This window comes from Triturus cristatus, chromosome 7 (assembly GCF_964204655.1).
Source record: "Triturus cristatus chromosome 7, aTriCri1.1, whole genome shotgun sequence".
In the NCBI taxonomy this organism is placed as follows: Eukaryota; Metazoa; Chordata; class Amphibia; order Caudata; family Salamandridae; genus Triturus; species Triturus cristatus.
In genome coordinates, this window is record NC_140590.1 from 1,157,728,730 (window position 1) to 1,157,754,486 (window position 25,757).

A 25,757-nucleotide genomic window follows, 5' to 3' on the forward strand; every position below is an offset into this window, starting at 1 on the left:
TCATACTGTGATAAAACCACACAAAATCGTCGTACTTGAAAGACACTGAGGGGAAAGAACAAAGAGGACGTTGGGAGAAAATCGCCCGTAATTCCTGTCTTAAACTTTAGAAAAAAGACTGCCATACTGAAACAAAAATGAAAAAAAGGATTGATTTATGTATGCAAATCTAGGTATGAGTTAATATGTCATAATTCAGCGTACTTTTCAGACATAAAATGGTCCCTCATGCCTTGCAGTCCGTAAAAGGTCTAATTTTCCCCAAACAGCTAGTAGCATGGGGTAGGAGATAGATACTACCCTGGATGGAGCGAAGTCCATTCTATATACATTAAAAAACAGGTGTTGAGATAGCTGCGCTGGCAAGCCAAATCTAAAGCAAGAGTATGGGCAATCAGTGGGAATGAGACTGAATAATCGGGGACTGATTCAAATACGCAGGTGCAGCTAAAGTAATTTTAATTGCAATTGTGATATTCTAAGTATTTTTTTTTACATTATCAGTGTTGCATTCTCATACATAACAAGCATCTGTGTTTTACATAGCTTTTTTTCTTCCCAATATTGACGTTGAACTGATGATTTTCCAGGTCCAAGAAGCGCTAGGGTTCGTCGGCCAAGCAGAAAGAAAGATAGTCTTTCAAGTCACAGGGGTGCGGATCATGCACACCAGCAGGAGAGACGGTGAGTGAGCATGAACGTCCTGGAGCTTCTTACCATTGCAGGATAAATGACCGCGATTCATCATTTTCTCTTTCTTCAGGACACTGCTGGGCAGGTCACATGACTTCTTCTGCTTTTGGCTGCCTCGAAAACTGCTCATGAAGTGAGTGTTATTTAAATAATATTTACTCCATTTAAGCCTATCTCAAAATATACACACAAACAACAAAACATAGATCCCCACAAAGTGTCAGAGAACTTTAGGACGTTCTGAAATAAAGGCCAACATAAAGACCCACAGAACACAGATACGGTCAGGCAACACATGAAGAGGGAAAGGTGATGACCAGACTTAAAAGAAGGTAGGGTGGATGCCCTTCATGTTTAGATCCTTCCATAATGATTTCAGATTTGCGTTGGAAGAAAGATACGTGTAAATGCCTGTTTAGAGAAATCTCTTTCATGTGTTGAATCCATTTAAGTCTCTGTGCCTGTTCTATCACTACCTTCTTTGTACTATTTGCATTTCTGTAACAACGCAATGATCTCTGCATGGCCATTCCATCCTTTATTTCTTTACTATCACTGTGCATGTTACTGCACAATTTAGTAGCTTCCTTTTTACATTAACATTAATATTATCCACACATATTGGGTGAACATTTACAGCTTCTGGAAATAAAAATCCTTTCAGAAGCACAACAGGAGGAAACCTACGACAATTTCAGATTTCTAGGCGGAGTCCTGATAAACCTTTGTCAATTCCATTTTCTATAGCAAAAATATACACTCGTATATTTTCATAGTGCTAGTGCAAATGGACTGGCTAACAGTTACGTTTTTTTTCTCCAGAAGGAAAACGTTTTTCCATTTAGAGAACTCCTTTCCCCTACATCATAATCAATTTTGGGTGGTGTTGCCTTCCCCTTAAAATCCTGAGAAAATGTTTACTTCAAACTATTGCAGGAGTAACTTTCCGACGTTTTCAGCAAGGGGTCAGTGACTGGTTTCTCAATACCCACAATTGGGTACGTTTGTAGGTGTGTACACACTTCCTGGCCATTCCCGCCCTGGTATGCCCACTATCCAACTACAGGCGTGGATTAATTCACAATGAAACACTGTGTGATCGAATCCTTTTACGAGTGCAAAACACGCTTCCCTGAATAGCAAGAGTTGATTTACACGTGTAAAACAACCTGTAAATCCAGACCCGGACTTTCCCTTTACAGATCATTTCCATTTACAAATCAGCGTTATCATATGCATTGCTAAACCCTTTTGCTGCTAACCCTCCCCCCGCCTTTTTTTGTCTATTTGGGGTAGTTCGTGCTTAGGCCCCTATAACTTTTTGTCCACATAAGGTATCCACACTTAATGTGCACCCTTTTCTTCCGGCATCCTGAGCATTTTAAAGCTACCCAGGTTTTGTGGATTCTCCTGGAGGGGGGCCAGAAATTAGCCAACATACAGCTAAATCTTTTTTTTTATAAATTGGGAAAAAAGTGCTGCAGAAGAAAGCGTTTTTTCCCTTGCAAATGGCATCAACAAAGGGTTTGTGGTGCTAAAATCACCATCTTTTCAGCTTTCAGGGACATGCAGATGTTTGTCAGAAAACCAACATTTTCTACACAGTTTTGACATTTTACTGGGACATAGCCTATTTTCGCTATTGTTTGTTCCTTCCAGTTAGTGGTAGAAATGGGTATTAAAGCAATAATGGATCTCAGAAAGCTATACATTGCTTAAACGTAGACAACATTCTGAACTCAGCAAGGGGTCATTTGTGCAGATCCTTAAAGTTTTTTTTATAGAAACTAACAGTTGAAAATAAAAAAAAATGAAATTTATTTGAAAAAAACAGCCATTTGTGCCAACCTTTTCACCTGTAAATTCTGCTTAGTATGACAGATTCATTAAAGCAATATACCGTTACATTTGCTTGACCCTTCTGGTTGTGGGGATACATAGGACTTGTAGGTTCACCTAGAACCCGAGGAACCCAGAGCTAATAACTGAGGTGTGTCTTGCAATAGTTTTTCATTGTGTACCGGGTATATAGCAATTTATTTGCTAAAATATAAATAGTCAAAATAGGTACCTAGGAAACCTATATAATTCTTAATTGAGATTAAACTATAGAGTTTAGAAGCAGTGATTATTTGCACATCTCCCAAATTGTGGGTACCCATACATGCATGTGAAGCAGAGGTCATTTTTCAAAATGACTTCTTTTTGTAAAAATTGTGTTACATTTGGAAAGCAGAAATCCCAACAAAGTAAATTGGTAATAACACTTGTTCTACTATTCTGTGTTCCTCAAGTCTCCTGATAAAAATGCCACCTCACTTGTGTGGGTAGGCCTAGTGCCAGCAACAGGAAATGGGCCAAAATGCAACGTGGACACAGTACATTTTTCCAGGGAAAACTGACCCATTTTTTGCAATGTGCCTAGCTGTGGATTTTGAACCCTAGCTTATCCGGCACCTAGGGAAACCTAGCAAACCTGTACATGTTTGAAGACTAGGCACCCAGAGGAATCCAGGATGGGATGACTTGTGAGGCTCACACCAGGTTCTGTTACCCAGAATCGCTTGCAAACCTCCTCAAACTGTGCAAAAAAAACATTCTCTCACAGTTCTGTGATGGAAAGTTCTGGAATCTGCGTGGATACACAAACTTCCACCTGCCCAGCGTTACCCAAAGTCTTTCGATAAAAATGGTACCTCACTTGCATGTTTAGACCTAGTGCCTGAGACAGGAAACGGCCCAAAACGCAATGTGTACACATCACATTTTTTTCCAGTGAAAACAGACCTTTTTTTTGCATAGTCCCTGTCTTTAGATTTTGAACCCTATCTCTGCCGACACCTGGGGAAACCTATCAAACCTATACATTTTTAAAAACTAAACACCCAGGGGAATTCAAGCTGGGATGACTTGTGTGGCTCTCACCAGGTTCTGTTACCCAGAATCCCTTGCAAACCTCAAACTTTGTAAAAAAAAAAAACATTTTCTTCACATTTCTGTGATGGAAAGTTCTGGAATCTATGTGGATCCACAAACTTCAACCACCCTGCGTTCCTCAAAGTCTTCCGATAAAAATGGTACCTCACTTGTGTGGGTGGGTTAAGTACCCGCAACATGCAAGGGCCCAAAACCTATTGTTGAGACATCAAAATGACCGATCACAAAACGACCTGGTTTTGCAAGGCGGGGGACCTGGGTATTTGGCCCCGGGCTCAGCGGCCATCTAGGGAAACCTACCAAACCCTAGATACCCTGGGGAGTCCAGTGCGGTATGGCTTGCATGGATCCCCCAACTTTTCCCTACCCAGAATCCCCTGCAAACCTCACATTTAGCTGAAAAAATCACATTTCCCTCTCTTTCTGTGTGGGAAAGTTGTGGGATCACCAGGCTGACACACATTTCCTACCATCTACTCACTTGTGTGGGTAGGCATAGTGGCTGCAACAGGAAATGGCCCAAACCATACTGTGGAGACTTCAAAATTACCTATCATAAAACAACCTGGTTTTGCTGGGGGCACCTGTTTTTTTGTGTGGGAAAGTTGTGGGATCGGTCGTCGTACATGTTGTGGTGGTGACGTCCACATCGTCAATATAACCACCACTTTGGCACTTTGACGTCAGTACTCTTCACGACTTTCCACGCCAGAAGTGCGAAGCCATGAAGTGACTGACCATGGTGTGTTAAAATATGAACAGCTAGGGCCCTGAAGGGGAACATCCCTTACAATAAAAACAATTCCACAGTGCGGGGAGGATTGGTGGGTCTGTAAGGAACCTGCGGCTAGATCATGTCTCTATCAGCTAAGGCGTTATTGAATGTAAGTAACTCATTCATCTGATAGAGACATCTAGTAACAGATTCCTAACCTTTGAACAGATACCCAAGCAATACCATCCCCGGCGGAGGGACTGTTGAAAGGTGTAGACCAGACAATCCTGCAAAACAGAGCGACCAAACAGGTCTTCTCTGCAAACCTAGGAATCCAGGCAGTGGTGTCTGCTAAACGTGTGCAGCGATGCCCATGTGGCTGCTTGGTAAATATCAGAAACGGAGACACCACGCTGGAGAGCGGTAGTGGCCGCATTTGCCCTTCAGGGGGATCTTTCTTCGCTAGGGCATAGCAAATTTTGATACAGAGAATAACCCAGTGGGATATAGTCCTCTTTTGGACAGCACACCCTTTCTTTGCACCCATGTACACTATAAAGAGTTGGTCATCCACCCGAAACTCTGGTTGGATCGAGATAGAATAATAATTCTCTTTTTGGCTCCAGACGATGGAGATGCTTCTCTTCTTTGGGAGGGTGCGGTGGCATGTAGAAGGTGGGAAGAGTAACCGACTGTATCATGTGATAGGGTGTCACCACCTTAGGGAGGAAAGATGCCCCTGTGCGGTGCACCAGTTCACCTGGAAAGACTGTCAGGTAAGGAGGCTGTGATGACAGTGCCTGCCGTTCTCTCACCCTCCTGGCAGAGGTTATTGCCACTAAGAAGGCTGTTTTGAGGGTGAGCAGCCGCTGATGGCAGCACACATCAAGAAAAGTGAGAACCAAATAAGGTCCCACTGTGGCCTAATAAAGGGTGAAGGGGGAAAAAAGTGCATTAACCCCATCAAGAATGTCTACCAGAGGTGATTTGAAAAGAAGGCTTATCAGGCAGTCGAAGAAAAGAGGAAAGGGCCGAAAGGTAGCCCTTCTAGGTGCCCAGAGCAGAACCTGCTGGGCCAAGGAAAGTATGAACAGGAGGATATCAGATAAAGATGCAGATAGAGGGTCAATAGACCTGTCTGTACAATATTTACAAAATGTGTTCCATCGGCAGTGATATACCAATTTTGTGGAGGGACGCCAGGCTGCCAAAATAACCTCACAGACTTCGGGAGGGAGGTCAAAAGCTGTCAACTCTCGCCGCTCAGTCTCCACACAAGGAGGCGGAGAGTGGATATGTTTGGGTGGAGGATCCTCCCCTGCTGCTGCAACAGAAGATTTTCCAGAACGGGCAACCTGACCGGAGGATCGATGCTCAAGTCTAGAAGCTCAGGATACCAAATTCTCTGTGCCCAATAATAACTTGTGCCCGGTTGCTCATGATCTTCTTCAGCACTCTGGGCCAAAGTGGTATGGGCGGAAAGTCACATAGGAGGCCTGAGCTCCACTCGCAGCGAAAAGCGTCGCCGAGCGAGAGCCCCCTTCGAAACTCCACTGTGCAAAACTGCTGACATTGCGCGTTCTCTTCTGAGGCAAACAGATCTAACCAAGGCTCTCACCACTGCAAGGCACCTTTGGCTGAGCTCATCAACCCTGGTGTTCAGAGAATCGACCAGGTGTTGACCCACCAGGACCCACCAGGAAAATGCCCTGTTGTTCTAGCCAAGTCCAAAGACACAGGGCCTCTTGACGAAGCATCAACGACCCCACTCTGCCCTGTTTGTTGCACTTACCACATGACGGTAGTACTGTGGATGAGGCATTCTGCCCATTTCCCGTTTGTGTATTCATGCTTTTGCTCTATTGTTACTTATTTCACGTCATGATTTATGCTTGCAACAACATGATCCATTGGGCTTAGTCTCTCCTTTGTTTTTACAACACCAACGTCACCAGAACCCACCACTTCCGGTTATTTTCACGAAGGTTAGCCTTCTAGTCGTCGGGTGTGTTTTGTCTTTATAACCGGTTTCCGGTTTTCCCTCCTTCCTCCCGCACTTCGGCAGCCAGATCTTCTACCTCACACCGTTACATACAGGTATTTCTTAATCCCCGTACGCATTGGCTTTCATGCCGTACTTTCGCTGTGCCCATTAGTTCTTCAATCCTACCGTGTTTCTTCCAGGCCATTGGTTTCCTGGTCGCACCGACCCATGGGAGACCGCTCTACCCTTGATCCCTACGGCATTTCATTGTTTCTCCTGACATTGCTCATCGTGGTGAGTTTTTGCTTGTGTGACGTTTTTTCTTTCCGCACCACGTTGCTTTCGACTCCACTACTATACCCTCCTCTCAGCCTGCTCCTACACACTTTCCACATTTGCGTTTCTTTTCATTACTACCTTGCCGTTTTCCTAGCCTTAGTTGCCCATTGACATTACCGGTCGGCATTTACTTGTCTTTCCATTCCGCTCCTACCTAGTGCCGCGTACCTTTTGATAGTTGCATGCTCTAATGCATTTGTACTCCTTTCTACTACTGCCTTGCACGCTTTTCACATCCGTTGTACTTTGAGCGTTACCCCCACCTCGTTTCTGCCCTTTTGCTTCACAGTTGTTGCAGTCTTGACGATTAATGTTCTACATGTTTGCGAATTTCTAGTTTAAATTTCCGTGTTTTTGCGCAACTTGAGGCTGTTTTTCTTAAATACAAATGTTCTTTCATTCTAATTTGCTTCTGCTTAATATGTTTCCATCGCTTACTTTGTGTAATTATGTCAAGGCTTCCTCTACATTTTGTTTCTTGCCAATGTTATTTAATTAGGCATTACCACTTGTTGAGGCCTTTTAGTTATTCTATATGATTTTATTTTCTCATGCACTTTGCTTTTCACTTTCTATCAATGAACCCTTACCATTCCTTTCAATTCTCTTGTCGTTTTCTTCTCCCTTTTGTTGTAACCCCTTTTTTTTCTTGGGATTTGCCTTTTTCGTTCAGTGCGATGTTACTTATTCTGTCACCTGATTTACCGTGCTCTTGGATTGTTTTTTTAATTACGTTATGTTTTGTCACCACCATGTTTATTTCTATTATCACTCCTCTCCTTTTGCTTTTGGTTTTTGATCCATTATCATATTGTTTCCCAGCCCTGAAGAGTCACAGTTGTTCTACTGTTGACGAAACACGTGTCGGCTGGCGCCCTTTGTTCTGATGAAAACATCTTTTGAATTAAAACAACATCTCTTCATTGTTCATTGAACTTTGTTGTTCTTTCTGTGATCTCATTAACAAAATTGTCACGTGTGCACAGGATTTGCTTACAATTGTTCTGGTATGGGCTTTCGCCCACACCTTATACAGGGGTTTTGGGTATTCCCCTGACCTGTTTGCACCGTTAAGCATTGGTTCTTTGTTCTTCTTACTTCATCTGTCCGTTTATCTGCCTGAGCGCCATTTATCCTGTTTCCAAAACCCTCTCTGGTCTATATACATGACGGTAGTGTTGGCCATGAACACCTGTATCAGCCTTCCCTTTATGGATGGTAAAAAGGCTTTCAGTGCCAGTTGGATCGCCCGAAGCTCCAACATATTTATATGGAGCTTGGCCTCTGCCGGAGACTAGAGTCCTCTGATCTCCATCTCTCCCAGATGGCCACCCCATCTCAGAAGGAACACATCCGTCACTACTGTAAGGTCTGGGTGGGTAAGGGAGAGAGGTCTGCCCTCGATCAAATCTCGGTCTGTTAGCCACCACTGCAGGTCTTTCACAGTGCTCTCTGAAATCTGAACCAGGTCAGTGAGATTTATTCAATGCCGTGCTCATTGGAACTTCAGGTCCCACTGCAGAGCCCGCATATGCCACAGTGCATGGTTTACCAGCAGGATGCAAGAGGCCATGAGGATTAACAGCCTCAGAGTCATTTTCACCGAAATCCAGGACAACAACATCTATAGAACCGAGTACATCATTGCGTACAGGGCTATACACTGTAGAAGATGGTTTTATTAGTGTGGTAACAACAATGATAATAGAGCGGCTCATGATGGTCCGTAGGTGATAGGTATCCGGTGTGGAGACTACATGTTGTAGGAGCATTTGCCAGCATATGGTATGCAATAGATTTGAGGTATGGGTACAATAGTGCGTGTACAGAACAGAAAATATGGAAAACGGGGAGAGGGATATTCATGTTGGGACAGTTCGATGATCATTATGGAGCAGGGAGGAGGGGGGCGGGTAGGAGTGAGGGTGATAAGTGGACGAGGTTATGCAGCCCCTGGTCATATTTGGGCATGGGGGAGCAACAATTATTGGGTGGTATCGTTGGTAGGAAAGAGAAGAGGGTGGGCATATAATGTTGTGCAGGAGGGAGGGATGCAGGGGATAGGATGTGTCTGAGTCTCAGGGTGTGCGGGGTGTTAGTCCAAAACCAAGAGGGGGCTTGGTAGTCCGCAGTCCCACATGTAATGGTTGCACACCAGCATGCTGCGATGGGATAGTGGTAATCAGCTCTAGATGGAAGGGGGAGATTGTTCGAAGGGGGCTCACGCCTAGGTGTCCATATGGTAGCTGAGGGCCTAGCAAGAAGTCTGGGGGGAGGGGTTTTGTTGAAGGGGAGGGGGAAAAAGTGTTGAAAACAGAAGTGATAATAAGAGGAGAGGAAGAGATGGAGAAGGGAGGGATAGGGAGTGGGGAAAGAGGGGGTAGAGGACATAGGGAAGAGAGTTACTATAGGATAATGGGACATTTATGGCAGGGGAATGGGAGCTTCTTCTAGCTATGGTTATCGAACTGACAGATGGAGTCAGGCTGGGTGGGGCTGCAGAGTCTTAGTCCATGGCCTTACTGAGAAAGGGGCCCACGTCTGTGTATATACCTCCATCCGGTCCTGCAGGCCATATATAACACGTTCGTATGAAGCCGTTTGGATCATCGCCGCCATCCATTTCTCTGGGGAGGGAGGGTCAGGTGATCTCCATTTCCTTAAAATGCAGGGTTTAGCTGCAGATAGTGCTGTATGAAGGAGGCGACGTTGTGGTCGTGTGATGTCTGATGGTGCTGGTGTCATGCAGGAGGATAACTGAGGGATGGAGAGGTAGGCAGAGGGGTATCAATGCTCCCATGGTAGTCCCCACAATGGACTAAAAGTATTGGGCAGAGGAACACTCACAGAGTATATGGGGGAGATCACATTGCACGCCTGGGCACACCCAGCATATGGAATGTGGTAGCAGGACAGCCCTGTGGAGTTTCACTGGGGTCCAGTACCAGTTGTGTCGAGTTTTGAAGAGGCAACATTTTAATCAGACTTCTCGAGTTCCCTTGTCTAGGACTTCTACTATATCTGTCCAATCTTCCTCCGCAACTGTGTGTTGTAGCCTTGCCTGCCATTTGTGCGGAGACTGTGTAGGAGGGGGTGCAAGAACAAGTGATTGATCAGGATATCATAGAGTCCTGAGATAACACCTTTGTGTGTGCCCCAGATCGACAGATATGCCACCACCGGGAAGGATGGAAGGGCATTGTTGTAGACAGTGTTGCAACTGCAGGTATCTCCAGGCCTGCTGTGGGGGTAATCCAAATTCCTCCCGCAGTTGAGCGAAGGGTTTTAGATCGCCAGTGAGGATCACCTGATCGACGGAATGTATGTTCAGGGCTTTCCATAAGGGCCAATGGAGTGTCTTTTGGTCAACTCTAATGCTATCATTGCCACAGATTGGCACCTTGGTATGTAGATGCTGGCTGGGGCCTTAGAAGCAGTGTGGACTGTGCCATGCCTTGTGTGTGGCCTGTAACACTGGGTGTGGAACTGGTTCATGCATGATTGTATCCCCGTATTAGAGGCCCAATCCTTCGCCTTGTTTGAGGAGTGATCTTTCCGTTGTCACCCACTGGGGGGTCTGGTGTTTCTGAGTGGAGATAGGCAAGATGGGAAAAATGTAGGGGCAATGTGTAGTGCTCTGTGAGAAGTTGGCCTGATGTATGATGTCACTAGTTCTAGTGTACACCTTATATCAGTCCAAACAACCCTTATGGTGATTGGTTGTAAAGTCAACCTTATCGACCAGCTATCCTAGTGGTAGCATGGACAAGAGCAGTCTTAGGCTAAACTCTGAATGGCATGTGAAGCCAGCTGTGATACCATATATAATCCCTTGAATACCAAATAAAAGGACACCACAACAGATATATATATAAAATAAAGTGTATTTATTCTAGTCAAACCCTCAGCACTCTTTATGAGATTCGAGGTAAGTACAACACAGTCTTATTTAAGCATACATTAAGTCACACAGGTAAGTAATACAGTTAGGCCCTAGGGGCCACGCAAACCATATACTAAAGAAGTGGTATAAGGACCACTGTCACGGAAATAGAATAGGCCTAGGCCTAGGGAATCTCTGGGGCTACACTACACTACCAACAGTTAGGAAGTGGGAGGCCCACGGGATTCAGGTGCAGAGTGGAAACACTCACGCGTAATGCGTAAAATCGAAAGAAATAGTACAGTTCTGAAATAAGCAGTTTTAGGACACTTCTGGAGTAGCTAGAAAGTCGAGACTCGGAAACTAGAACCTAGGATAGTCACTACCCTTGTGAGCACCGAAGTACCCAAGTTACCTAGCCCACGGGCTGCGGGTGCATAGGTGTGAACTTGCGTCGGGTTTCGTCGTGGACTTCTATGGATGCCTGAAGGAAAGTTGCTGACAGGCAGTCAGTGCAGAGTGTCCGGTGGATCCCAAGGCCGGGATCAAGAAGGAAGGGTACCTGCAAGCAGAGGGGACAGAGTCTGGGTCACTAGCCAGTGACCACGTGGAACCAGGAAGGAACCAGGCGATGTCGTGAAGATTGCAGGCGAAGAGGTGAAGGTTGTCACAGCAGCCACGGGTACCAGGAGACGTCGAGGACGACCAGGACCGGGAGGCGAGCTGTCCCACGAAGGCTCTTGCTGTCGGCGGCGTCGAAGTCGAACTAGGACTCACCAAGCCTTGGCAAGCGGAACCCACGAAGAATGGAGTACTTGCTTCTGGTGCAGACCAGGAAGGTCTGGGGTGCTTCTCTTTTGCAGAGGAGCGGGAGCCAGTCTGGAGGAGCCAAACCAGCAGTGAAGATTCAAAGGTGTGTCGTCGCAAAGGCTGCTAGCCAACGGGCAAGCAACCGGACAGACGCGGCAAGCAAGAAAATGCAGAAGGGCCCCACGCAGGACTCGTGGAGTGTGGGGGGCTGATCTTCGGTGCAGATGGTGCTTGGGGTTGGGGCTTCTCAATCCCCGGTGCACAACTTCGAGGGTACCTCAGAAGCTGCGCTGGAAGATACTCGCCACTTTTCCCAGGTAGCCGGTCCCACGTCTCTCGTCGCCTCCACGGATCTCAGCTCGGCTGTGGATGTGGATCAGGGTCGGAGAAGTTTGGAAGTCAAGGCTCTGGTCGGGCTCTGCAGTCTGTCCCTCGTAGAACTTCAGCAAAGCAAAGGGTAAGTCTCTTGATGGTGCCTGTTTGCACAGGGTAGCCACTCCTTGGCCACAAGGGAGATTCTTCAGTCTTCTTCTTTCGTGGAATGTCGAAGGTCCAGAGTTTCTATGCAAGTTGCAGGTTCAGGATAATCTAATCTCCTGGGGCCCAGCTACCACTCTTATACTAATCTGGGGGGCTGGGTTGCCTGCTAGGTCACGCCTTATGGGCGGGACCTGGGAGGGGGGTGGTTACACCCCCTTCCCTTTGTCCAGTTTCGCGCCGGGACTGGGGCTGGAGGGCCCCAGCACTGGTTTGAACTGGACTATGCATGGGACAGCTTGTGTGCCCCAGGCAGTGTCTCGTTCTTTCATCCCTCCCTGCCCCAATACACTAAGGCCTGTCTGGGGTGGTGCTCGCACCTCCCAAGGCAGGAAACCTATTGTCCAAACCTGCCGTGCCGGGATCACTCCCAGCAGCAGGAGGTCAGACTTGTGTCGTGGCAGCAGCATCCATTTTGTGATGCTGGGGCTCTGGTTAACTTTAACCGGGTAAGTAGGTTTCAACATGTCTTCTCCCTCTAGAAGGGAGGGATAATATCCTCATCCCCAGAAATGGGATGGGGGTATTATTCCAAAGTGTTAGACACCTTACACAACATGTTTTGATAAAGCCAAACCATAGTTACCATAACCGTTTAAGATTATAAGGCACTTTAAGAGTATATGGTAGGCTATATCATAGAACAGCTATAAGGACTTGGTTCCGAAAGCTGCAGACAGGCTCAGCTCATGCTAGAGCACCATCTCACATGTTACCAAGCACTCTGCCTCCAGGATTGTTAAGGCCTGCCATAGGAGTGGCTGATAGGTACACATGTGTCTATTTTAAGGGTAGATATAGGTATACTATATCTAAGCAAGGGGTGATTACACGACCTTGCCCCAGCTGAGTGATCAGCCAGTTGTGTCTGATTGGAAGGCCAGACCAGGGGTGGCATAATACATGCTGCAGCCCCTGGGAGGCCTAGGGTACACCTATGCCCTGGATACCTAGGGTACACTGTACAGGGTCCAATAAGGTGATCCTTACCAATTGGGTATGTACCTAGGGTACATGGAGTCCATTATAAAGAGAGAGCAGACAGCCTGAGACCCTGAATAGCAGGATCTCAGGCCAACTAAGTCGAAAAACCAGCTAGACACTAGGCAAAAAGTTGGGGGTAACCATAGTCAGATATCCACCTCCCTACACAACCCCCCCCCCCAAACGAAAGGAGATAAGGCTGTCCTTGACAAGGTAAGTCTCTATTGCCTAAGTGGCCATATAAGGAAGGACCAGCACTGGCATGGTTACCCCCTGTCTCATGGTCCACTAAGCAATCCCTCACCCTAAAGGTATCATAGGGTCTCCACCATAGGGAATCTCTACCTTTGGTGTGTCTCTGCAAAGTAAAAGGCTGGTGTTGAGATGGAGTACTGAAGTGAGTGTCCTCAAAGTGAGGCCTCAGCTTCCTCCAATCATCCTCCACCATGGATGCCTTTCTTTTTTTAACTGAGTTGCACTGTGCTCTCAGGGTCAGCCTCTGGCTTCCTAAAGCTGGAGGCTGGGTCCCTTTTGTGGGCTTACTGGAGGGACAGGTCAGGTTTGGGGCCCTAAGGTCCCATGTTTGCCTGTGCCCAATAGAATCCCTCTGGGGGAGGTCCCTAACTACCTGTAAAGGAGATCCCTCAGGAATGTTTTTTTTACCATCACCTGGCTAGGGCTACTAGCCAGGCAATCCTCATTCTTTTGATGGGGGGGTTCTTGTGGCCTGGGCCCTCTTGGGGTCCACTGGCCTCCCTGACCTCTGCAGCCCTGGGCTGACTGAGGTAGGGTAGAGAGAGGCAGGCTACCTGTACCAGACTGGGTCCCACCTTGGAAGGGGCCACTGACATCAGAGGCTCTGCCAGGCCAGGCCTGGCTACCTCTGGGGCAGTTCTTTCACAAGGGGTGATGTCAGATCCCTGAGGAGGCTGACCTTTTCCTAATGTCTGGGGAGAGGGAGACTTTTCTTCCTCCCCACTACTCTCTGTTTGTGTGGAGTGATCCATAGTTTCAGGCTTCACTACACCTATGTCAGTCTGAGTGTGGGCTGAGACCATTACAGCCTTGCCAACCTTTTCAGGGAGGCACTCAGTTTGGGTTTGAACTGTGACTGTCACAGCTCTGCCAATCTCTACAGGGAAGTCTGTCTTTGCCTGGGCTGTGGCTACCACTGCCCTTCCAACCTTTTCAGGGAGGAAATCTACTTGGACAGGGGTTGTGGTTGGCACAACCCCACTACCCTTTTTTGAAAGGCCTACCATTTTGGAATGGGTGTCTTGTTCAACTCCAACCCAAGCTGAGAGTTCTAAGTCCTTCCCCAGTAAGCAGTCCACAGGCAAGGTTGGAGACACTGCCACCCTTTTAGGGCCAGTGACACCTCCCCAGCTGAGACATACCTCTGCCATGGGATGACTGTTCTGTTTGCCATCAATGTTAGTTACCTGGTATGAGAAACCAGGCAAAAGCTGCTCAGAGGGAACTAGCCTATGGGCCACCATAGTGATGCTAACTCCAGTGTCTCTGTAGGCCTTAGCTTTTCTACCATTAATGTAGGGCTCCTGTATGTACCTACCCAAAGTGTTGGGACAGGCAGTGAAGTTGGCAAACCCCATGCCACCATCACAGACAAGAGTAGCTGCTGTAGGGGAATTGGCTAAGCCAGGGCCCCCCTGTGTTCCCCAAGAAAACCCAACCAAATTTTTGGGGGCACTCCCACCACCTGGGGGATTACTGCTGACAGTAATAGGTGGTGTGACAGGAGTAATTGGAGGAACAGTTTTGTTTTTAGCCTTTGGGCAACTGCTGTCAGTTTTCCAATGCCCCGGAATTTTACACTCATGGCAGTAAGGCTTTTTAACTGTGGTAGAGGAGGGTGCTTGGGACCCACCACCCTGTGTGGAGTTTTGGGGCCCTGAGGAAGATTTCTCTTTTGTTTTATCCCCACCCTTCTCTTGAGGCTTGGTGGTATCTTTCTTTTGGTCACCACCCTGATTTTTAGGCCTAATCCTGGTCCTGACCCATTTATCTGCCCTTTTTCCCAATTCTTGGGGAGAGGTCAAATCTGAGTCTACCAGGTGTTGATGGAGAAGCTGGTTTTGACAATTATTAAGGACCTGCTCCCTCATAATCAAGTTGTACAATCCTGTATAGTCCTGCACCTTGCTGCCAGTTAACCAACCTTCCAAAGCCTTAGTGGCACAATCCACAAAATCAGACCAGTCCTGTGTCTGTGTCTTCTGGGTGTCTCTGAACAACAACCTATATTGCTCAGTGGTTAAGCCAAACCCATCTATCAGAGCACTCTTCAGGACTTTGTAATTGTCAGCATCCTCATCACTAACTGTGAGGAGCTTGTCTCTACCTTTGTCAGAAAAGGAGAGCCACAAGATAGCTGCCCACTGACTCTGGGGTACCTGCTGTAGTTTGCAGGCCCTCTCCAAAGCAGTCATCGACTTGTGGATGTCATCCCCATTTTTGTATTGGGGGACTATCTTGCTTAGGTTTCTATGGTCATAAGACCTATCCCTATCTCTAGGAATGTTGCTGCCACCAGTGGGTTCTGACCCACACAATTTTTGCTCTCTGGCCAGAGCAAGCTTCTCTTTGGCAAGGGCAAGTTCTTCCCTTTCAATTCTCAGATTGGCTTCCCTCATTCTGGCCTGATGCTTTCTCCTCTGGGGGGAGGTCATCTCCGTGTGGGATGAAGCATTGGAGCTTCTTGAGTGATAGGAGTGGAGAGAGTCCCCTGAGGGAGATCTACCCCTCCTATCTCTCTTTTTAAGATTACTTGGGGGCCTGTAAGGGAAGCTCCCATGGAAGCTCCCATGCAAGCTTAAGTTAGCCTGACTAAGTCTTCTGACTGGGGTCTTGCTACCTCCCTCTTCCTCTGAGGTCTCTTCTAACTCATCTGTATCAGTTAAGTCAGGGGTCTCTTCTGTGGAGGGGAGGCCCTTATCTACAGCTATGGCACCATACTTGGCAGCTCTTTCAGCATCATAGGCCTCCAGAAGCTCCACTAGCTGTCTAAGGGTAGGGTTGGAACCCTGTTTTAATCTCCTGGAGGTACACAGTTGTCTCATCTCCTGGAAAGTGAATGCATCATATCTAGAGGGAATCTGTCCAGGATTCTCCTCTCTTGAGGGAGTATCAGTGTGATCTCCATTCAGGGACATGATTCTAGTGAGGGTGTGGTGTGTGCACCTACCTACACAAGTTGTATCTACTAAACCTCTCTAGTAGCTGTAGTCAGGGTGTGTCAGGCCCTTCAACCTACAACAACTAAGTCCAGTAGGACTTAAGTATTATAATCTATGTTATATGTACCTAAACAATATCTGTGTGATCTTTCAATTTAGTATCTCAAGATTACAATGGTATTACAACAGCAAGCTCAGATCCCACCGCAGCCACCAATGTGAGAAGTTGGCCTGATGTATGATGTCACTAGTTCTAGTGTACACCTTATATCAGTCCTAACAACCCTTATGGTGATTGGTTGTAAAGTCAACCTTATAGACCAGCTATCCTAGTGGTAGCATGGACAAGAGCAGTCTTAGGCTAAACTCTGAATGGCATGTGAAGCCAGCTGTGATACCATATATAATCCCTTGAATACCAAATGAAAGGACACCACAACAGATATATATATAAAATAAAGTGTATTTATTCTAGTCAAACCCTCAGCACTCTTTATGAGATTCGAGGTAAGTACAACACAGTCTTATTTAAGCATACATTAAGTCACACAGGTAAGTAATACAGTTAGGCCCTAGGGGCCACGCAAACCATATACTAAAGAAGTGGTATAAGGACCACTGTCACGGAAATAGAATAGGCCTAGGCCTAGGGAATCGCTGGGGCTACACTACACTACCAACAGTTAGGAAGTGGGAGGCCCACGGGATTCAGGTGCAGAGTGGAAACACTCACGCGTAATGCGTAAAATCGATAGAAATAGTACAGTTCTGAAATAAGCAGTTTTAGGACACTTCTGGAGTAGCTAGAAAGTCGAGACTCGGAAACTAGACCCTAGGATAGTCACTACCCTTGTGAGCACCGAAGTACCCAAGTTACCTAGCCCACGGGCTGCGGGTGCATAGGTGTGAACTTGCGTCGGGTTTCGTCGTGGACTTCTATGGATGCCTGAAGGAAAGTTGCAGACAGGCAGTCAGTGCAGAGTGTCCGGTGGAACCCAAGGACGGGATCAAGAAGGAAGGGTACCTGCAAGCAGAGGGGACAGAGTCTGGGTCACTAGCCAGTGACCACGTGGAACCAGGAAGGAACCAGGCGATGTCGTGAAGATTGCAGGCGAAGAGGGGAAGCTTGTCGCAGCAGCCACGGGTACCAGGAGACGTCGAGGACGACCAGGACCGGGAGGCGAGCTGTCCCACGAAGGCTCTTGCTGTCGGCGGCGTCGAAATCGAACTAGGACTCACCAAGCCTTGGCAAGCGGAACCCACGAAGAATGGAGGACTTGCTTCTGGTGCAGACCAGGAAGGTCTGGGGTGATTTTTTTTGCAGAGGAGCGGGAGCCAGTCTGGAGGAGCCAAACCAGCAGTGAAGATTCAAAGGTGTGTCGTCGCAAAGGCCGCTAGCCAACGGGCAAGCAACCGGACAGACGCGGCAAGCAAGAAAATGCAGAAGGGCCCCACGCAGGACTCGTGGAGTGTGGGGGGCTGATCTTCGTGCAGATGGTGCTTGGGGTTGGGACTTCTCAATCCCCGGTGCACAACTTCGAGGGGACCTCAGAAGCTGCGCTGGAAGATACTCGCCACTTTTCCCAGGTAGCCGGTCCCACGTCTCTCGTCGCCTCCACGGATCTCAGCTCGGCTGTGGATGTGGATCAGGGTCGGAGAAGTTTCGAAGTCAAGGCTCTGGTCGGGCTCTGCAGTCGGTCCCTCGTAGAACTTCAGCAAAGCAAAGGGTAAGTCTCTTGATGGTGCCTGTTTGCACAGGGTAGCCACTCCTTGGCCACAAGGGAGATTCTTCAGTCTTCTTCTTTCGTCGAATGTCGAAGGTCCAGAGTTTCTGTTCAAGTTGCAGGTTCAGGATAATCTAATCTCCTGGGGCCCAGCTACCAATTTTATTCTAATCTGGGGGGCTGGGTTGCCTGCTAGGTCACGCCTTATGGGTGGGACCTGGGAGGGGGGTGGTTACACCCCCTTCCCTTTGTCCAGTTTCGCGCCAGGACTGGGGCTGGAGTGCCCCAGTACCGGTTTGAACTGGACTATGCATGGGACACCTTGTGTGCCCCAGGCAGTGTCTCGTTTCTTTCATCCCTCCCTGCCCCAATACACTATGGCCTGTCTGGGGTGGTGCTCGCACCTCCCAAGGCAGGAAACCTATTGTCCAAACCTCCAGTGCTGGGATCACTCCCAGCAGCATGAGGTCAGACTTGTGTCGTGGCAGCAGCATCCATTTTGTGATGCTGGGGCTCTGGTTAACTTTAACCGGGTAAGTAGGTTTCAACATGTCTTCTCCCTCTAGAAGGGAGGGATAATATCCTCATCCCCAGAAATGGGATGGGGGTATTATTCCAAAGTGTTAGACACCTTACACGACATGTTTTGATAAAGCCAAACCATAGTTACCATAACCGTTTAAGATTATAAGGCACTTTAAGAGTATATGGTAGGCTATATCATAGAACAGCTACAAGGACTTGGTTCCGAAAGCTGCAGACAGGCTCAGCTCATGCTAGAGCACCATCTCATATGTTACCAAGCACTCTGCCTCCAGGATTGTTAAGGCCTGCCATAGGAGTGGCTGATAGGTACACATGTGTCTATTTTAAGGGTAGATATAGGTATACTATATCTAAGCAAGGGGTGATTACACGACCTTGCCCCAGCTGAGTGATCAGCCAGTTGTGTCTGATTGGAAGGCCAGACCAGGGGTGGCATAATACATGCTGCAGCCCCTGGGAGGCCTAGGGTACACCTATGCCCTGGGTACCTAGGGTACACTGTACAGGGTCCAATAAGGTGATCCTTACCAATTGGGTATGTACCTAGGGTACATGGAGTCCATTATAAAGAGAGAGCAGACAGCCTGAGACCCTGAATGGCAGGATCTCAGGCCAACTAAGTCGAAAAACCAGCTAGACACTAGGCAAAAAGTTGGGGGTAACCATAGTCAGATATCCACCTTCCTACACCCCCCCCCCTCCCCCCCCCCCCCAAACGAAAGGAGATAAGGCTGTCCTTGACAAGGTAAGTCTCTATTGCCTAAGTGGCCATATAAGGAAGGACCAGCACTGGCATGGTTACCCCCTGTCTCATGGTCCACTAAGCAATCCCTCACCCTAAAGGTATCATAGGGTGTCCACCATAGGGAATCTCTACCTTTGGTGTGTCTCTGCAAAGTAAAAGGCTGGTGTTGAGATGGAGTACTGAAGTGAGTGTCCTCAAAGTGAGGCCTCAGCTTCCTCCAATCATCCTCCACCATGGATGCCTTTCTTTCTTTAACTGAGTTGCACTGTGCTCTCAGGGTCAGCCTCTGGCTACCTAAAGCTGGAGGCTGGGTCCCTTTTGTGGGCTTACTGGAGGGACAGGTCAGGTTTGGGGCCCTAAGGTCCCATGTTTGCCTGTGCCCAACAGAATCCCTCTGGGGGAGGTCCCTAACTACCTGTAAAGGAGATCCCTCAGGAATGTTTTTAACCATCACCTGGCTAGGGCTACTAGCCAGGCAATCCTCTTTCTTTTGATGGGGGGGTTCTTGTGGCCTGGGCTCTCTTGGGGTCCACTGGCCTCCCTGACCTCTGCAGCCCTGGGCTGACTGAGGCAGGGTAGAGAGAGGCAGGCTACCTGCACCAGACTCGGTCCCACCTTGGAAGGGGCCACTGACATCAGAGGCTCTGCCAGGCCAGGCCTGGCTACCTCTGGGGCAGTTCTTTCACAAGGGGTGAGGTCAGATCCCTGAGGAGGCTGACCTTTTCCTAATGTCTGGGGAGAGGGAGACTTTTCTTCCTCCCCACTACTCTCTGTTTGTGTGGAGTGATCCATAGTTTCAGGCTTCACTACACCTATGTCAGTCTGAGTGTGGGCTGAGACCATTACAGCCTTGCCAACCTTTTCAGGGAGGCACTCAGTTTGAGTTTGAGCTGTGACTGTCACAGCTCTGCCAATCTCTACAGGGAAGTCTGTCTTTGCCTGGGCTGTGGCTACCACTGGCCTTCCAACCTTTTCAGGGAGGAAATCTACTTGGACAGGGGTTGTGGCTGGCACAACCCCACTACCCTTTTTTGAAAGGCCTACCATTTTGGAATGGTTGTCTTGTTCAACTCCAGCCCAAGCTGAGAGTTCTAAGTCCTTCCCCAGTAAGCAGTCCACAGGCAAGGTTGGAGACACTGCCACCCTTTTAGGGCCAGTGACACCTCCCCAGCTGAGACATACCTCTGCCATGGGATGACTGTTCTGTTTTCCATCAATGTTAGTTACCTGGTATGAGAAACCAGGCAAAAGCTGCTCAGAGGGAACTAGCCTATGGGCCACCATAGTGATGCTAGCTCCAGGGTCTCTGTAGGCCTCAGCTTTTCTACCATTAATGTAGGGCTCCTGTCTGTACCTACCCAAAGTGTTGGGACAGGCAGTGAAGTTGGCAACCCCCATGCCACCATCACAGACAAGAGTAGCTGCTGTAGGGGAATTGGCTAAGCCAGGGTCCCCCTGTGTTCCCCAAGAAAACCCAACCAAATTTTTGGGGGCACTCCCACCACCTGGGGGATTACTGCTGACAGTAATAGGTGGCGTGACAGGAGTAATTGGAGGAACAGTTTTGTTTTTAGCCTTTGGGCAACTGCTGTCAGTTTTCCAATGCCCAGGAGTTTTACACTCATGGCAGTAAGGCTTTTTTACTGTGGTAGAGGAGGGAGCTTGGGACCCACCACCCTGTGTGGAGTTTTGGGGCCCTGAGGAAGATTTCTCTTTTGTTTTATCCCCACCCTTCTCTTGAGGCTTGGTGGTATCTTTCTTTTGGTCACCACCCTGATTTTTAGGCCTAATCCTGGTCCTGGCCCATTTATCTGCCCTTTTTCCCAATTCTTGGGGAGAGGTCAAATCTGAGTCTACCAGGTGTTGATGGAGAAGCTGGTTTTGACAATTATTAAGGACCTGCTCCCTCATAATCAAGTTGTACAATCCTGTATAGTCCTGCACCTTGCTGCCAGTTAACCAACCTTTCAAAGCCTTAGTGGCACAATCCACAAAATCAGACCAGTCCTGTGTCTGTGTCTTCTGGGTGTCTCTGAACAACAACCTATATTGCTCAGTGGTTAAGCCAAACCCATCTATCAGAGCACTCTTCAGGACTTTGTAATTGTCAGCATCCTCATCACTAACTGTGAGGAGCTTGTCTCTACCTTTGTCAGAAAAGGAGAGCCACAAGATAGCTGCCCACTGACTCTGGGGTACCTGCTGTAGTTTGCAGGCCCTCTCCAAAGCAGTCATCGACTTGTGGATGTCATCCCCATTTTTGTATGGGGGGACTTTCTTGCTTAGGTTTCTATGGTGATAAGACCTATCCCTATCTCTAGGAATGTTGCTGCCACCAGTGGGTTCTGACCCACACAATGTTTGCTCTCTGGCCAGAGCAAGCTTCTCTTTGGCAAGGGCAAGTTCTTCCCTTTCAATCCTCAGATTGGCTTCCCTCATTCTGGCCTGATGCTCTCTCCTCTGGGGGAAGGTCATCCCCCTGTGGGATGAAGCATTGGAGCTTCTAGAGTGATAGGGGTGGAGAGAGTCCCCTGAGGGAGATCTACCCCTCCTATCTCTCTTTTTAAGATTACTTGGGGGCCTGTAAGGGAAGCTCCCATGCAAGCTCCCATGCAAGCTTAAGTTAGCCTGACTAAGTCTTCTGACTGGGGTCTTGCTACCTCCCTCTTCCTCTGAGGTCTCTTCTAACTCATCTGTATCAGTTAAGTCAGGGGTCTCTTCTGTGGAGGGGAGGCCCTTATCTACAGCTATGGCACCATACTTGGCAGCTCTTTCAGCATCATAGGCCTCCAGAAGCTCCACTAGCTGTCTAAGGGTAGGGTTGGAACCCTGTTTTAATCTCCTGGAGGTACACAGTTGTCTCATCTCCTGGAAAGTGAATGCATCATATCTAGAGGGAATCTGTCCAGGATTCTCCTCTCTTGAGGGAGTATCAGTGTGATCTCCATTCAGGGACATGATTCTAGTGAGGGTGTGGTGTGTGCACCTACCTACACTAGTTGTATCTACTAAACCTCTCTAGTAGCTGTAGTCAGGGTGTGTCAGGCCCTTCAACCTACAACAACTAAGTCCAGTAGGACTTAAGTATTATAATCTATGTTATATGTACCTAAACAATATCTGTGTGATCTTTCAATTTAGTATCTCAAGATTACAATGGTATTACAACAGCAAGCTCAGATCCCACCGCAGCCACCAATGTGAGAAGTTGGCCTGATGTATGATGTCACTAGTTCTAGTGTACACCTTATATCAGTCCAAACAACCCTTATGGTGATTGGTTGTAAAGTCAACCTTATAGACCAGCTATCCTAGTGGTAGCATGGACAAGAGCAGTCTTAGGCTAAACTCTGAATGGCATGTGAAGCCAGCTGTGATACCATATATAATCCCTTGAATACCAAATGAAAGGACACCACAACAGATATATATATAAAATAAAGTGTATTTATTCTAGTCAAACCCTCAGCACTCTTTATGAGATTCGAGGTAAGTACAACACAGTCTTATTTAAGCATACATTAAGTCACACAGGTAAGTAATACAGTTAGGCCCTAGGGGCCACGCAAACCATATACTAAAGAAGTGGTATAAGGACCACTGTCACGGAAATAGAATAGGCCTAGGCCTAGGGAATCGCTGGGGCTACACTACACTACCAACAGTTAGGAAGTGGGAGGCCCACGGGATTCAGGTGCAGAGTGGAAACACTCACGCGTAATGCGTAAAATCGATAGAAATAGTACTGTTCTGAAATAAGCAGTTTTAGGACACTTCTGGAGTAGCTAGAAAGTCGAGACTCGGAAACTAGACCCTAGGATAGTCACTACCCTTGTGAGCACCGAAGTACCCAAGTTACCTAGCCCATGGGCTGCGGGTGCATAGGTGTGAACTTGCGTCGGGTTTCGTCGTGGACTTCTATGGATGCCTGAAGGAAAGTTGCAGACAGGCAGTCAGTGCAGAGTGTCCGGTGGAACCCAAGGACGGGATCAAGAAGGAAGGGTACCTGCAAGCAGAGGGGACAGAGTCTGGGTCACTAGCCAGTGACCACGTGGAACCAGGAAGGAACCAGGCGATTTCGTGAAGATTGCAGGCGAAGAGGGGAAGCTTGTCGCAGCAGCCACGGGTACCAGGAGACGTCGAGGACGACCAGGACCGGGAGGCGAGCTGTCCCACGAAGGCTCTTGCTGTCGGCGGCGTCGAAGTCGAACTAGGACTCACCAAGCCTTGGCAAGCGGAACCCACGAAGAATGGAGGACTTGCTTCTGGTGCAGACCAGGAAGGTCTGGGGTGCTTTTTTTTGCAGAGGAGCGGGAGCCAGTCTGGAGGAGCCAAACCAGCAGTGAAGATTCAAAGGTGTGTCGTCGCAAAGGCCGCTAGCCAACGGGCAAGCAACCGGACAGACGCGGCAAGCAAGAAAATGCAGAAGGGCCCCACGCAGGACTCGTGGAGTGTGGGGGGCTGATCTTCGGTGCAGATGGTGCTTGGGGTTGGGACTTCTCAATCCCCGGTGCACAACTTCGAGGGTACCTCAGAAGCTGCGCTGGAAGATACTCGCCACTTTTCCCAGGTAGCCGGTCCCACGTCTCTCGTCGCCTCCACGGATCTCAGCTCGGCTGTGGATGTGGATCAGGGTCGGAGAAGTTTCGAAGTCAAGGCTCTGGTCGGGCTCTGCAGTCGGTCCCTCGTAGAACTTCAGCAAAGCAAAGGGTAAGTCTCTTGATGGTGCCTGTTTGCACAGGGTAGCCACTCATTGGCCACAAGGGAGATTCTTCAGTCTTCTTCTTTCGTCGAATGTCGAAGGTCCAGAGTTTCTGTTCAAGTTGCAGGTTCAGGATAATCTAATCTCCTGGGGCCCAGCTACCAATTTTATTCTAATCTGGGGGGCTGGGTTGCCTGCTAGGTCACGCCTTACGGGTGGGACCTGGGAGGGGGGTGGTTACACCCCCTTCCCTTTGTCCAGTTTCGCACCAGGACTGGGGCTGGAGTGCCCCAGCACCGGTTTGAACTGGACTATGCATGGGACACCTTGTGTGCCCCAGGCAGTGTCTCGTTTCTTTCATCCCTCCCTGCCCCAATACCCTAAGGCCTGTCTGGGGTGGTGCTCGCACCTCCCAAGGCAGGAAACCTATTGTCCAAACCTCCAGTGCTGGGATCACTCCCAGCAGCATGAGGTCAGACTTGTGTCGTGGCAGCAGCATCCATTTTGTGATGCTGGGGCTCTGGTTAACTTTAACCGGGTAAGTAGGTTTCAACATGTCTTCTCCCTCTAGAAGGGAGGGATAATATCCTCATCCCCAGAAATGGGATAGGGGTATTATTCCAAAGTGTTAGACACCTTACACGACATGTTTTGATAAAGCCAAACCATAGTTACCATAACCGTTTAAGATTATAAGGCACTTTAAGAGTATATGGTAGGCTATATCATAGAACAGCTATAAGGACTTGGTTCCGAAAGCTGCAGACAGGCTCAGCTCATGCTAGAGCACCATCTCATATGTTACCAAGCACTCTGCCTCCAGGATTGGTAAGGCCTGCCATAGGAGTGGCTGATAGGTACACATGTGTCTATTTTAAGGGTAGATATAGGTATACTATATCTAAGCAAGGGGTGATTACACGACCTTGCCCCAGCTGAGTGATCAGCCAGTTGTGTCTGATTGGAAGGCCAGACCAGGGGTGGCATGATACATGCTGCAGCCCCTGGGAGGCCTAGGGTACACCTATGCCCTGGGTACCTAGGGTACACTGTACAGGGTCCAATAAGGTGATCCTTACCAATTGGGTATGTACCTAGGGTACATGGAGTCCATTATAAAGAGAGAGCAGACAGCCTGAGACCCTGAATGGCAGGATCTCAGGCCAACTAAGTCGAAAAACCAGCTAGACACTAGGCAAAAAGTTGGGGGTAACCATAGTCAGATATCCACCTTCCTACACCCCCCCTCCCCAAACGAAAGGAGATAAGGCTGTCCTTGACAAGGTAAGCCTCTATTGCCTAAGTGGCCATATAAGGAAGGACCAGCACTGGCATGGTTACCCCCTGTCTCATGGTCCACTAAGCAATCCCTCACCCTAAAGGTATCATAGGGTGTCCACCATAGGGAATCTCTACCTTTGGTGTGTCTCTGCAAAGTAAAAGGCTGGTGTTGAGATGGAGTACTGAAGTGAGTGTCCTCAAAGTGAGGCCTCAGCTTCCTCCAATCATCCTCCACCATGGATGCCTTTCTTTCTTTAACTGAGTTGCACTGTGCTCTCAGGGTCAGCCTCTGGCTACCTAAAACTGGAGGCTGGGTCCCTATTGTGGGCTTACTGGAGGGACAGGTCAGGTTTGGGGCCCTAAGGTCCCATGTTTGCCTGTGCCCAACAGAATCCCTCTGGGGGAGTTCCCTAACTACCTGTAAAGGAGATCCCTCAGGAATGTTTTTAACCATCACCTGGCTAGGGCTACTAGCCAGGCAATCCTCTTTCTTTTGATGGGGGGGTTCTTGTGGCCTGGGCTCTCTTGGGGTCCACTGGCCTCCCTGACCTCTGCAGCCCTGGGCTGACTGAGGCAGGGTAGAGAGAGGCAGGCTACCTGCACCAGACTCGGTCCCACCTTGGAAGGGGCCACTGACATCAGAGGCTCTGCCAGGCCAGGCCTGGCTACCTCTGGGGCAG

General features: G+C 48.4%; 1 long non-coding RNA gene across 1 annotated transcript in view; it reads left to right on the forward strand.

Moving 5' to 3' along the window:
* LOC146811314 (uncharacterized) overlaps nt 1-25,757 on the forward strand; it is a 127,731-nt gene that overhangs the window by 11,969 nt on the left and 90,005 nt on the right. Inside the window, exons 2-3 of the long non-coding RNA XR_014965812.1 lie at nt 591-684; nt 764-826. This is a non-coding gene — a long non-coding RNA (uncharacterized LOC146811314). The remainder of the gene's footprint in view (nt 1-590; nt 685-763; nt 827-25,757) is intronic.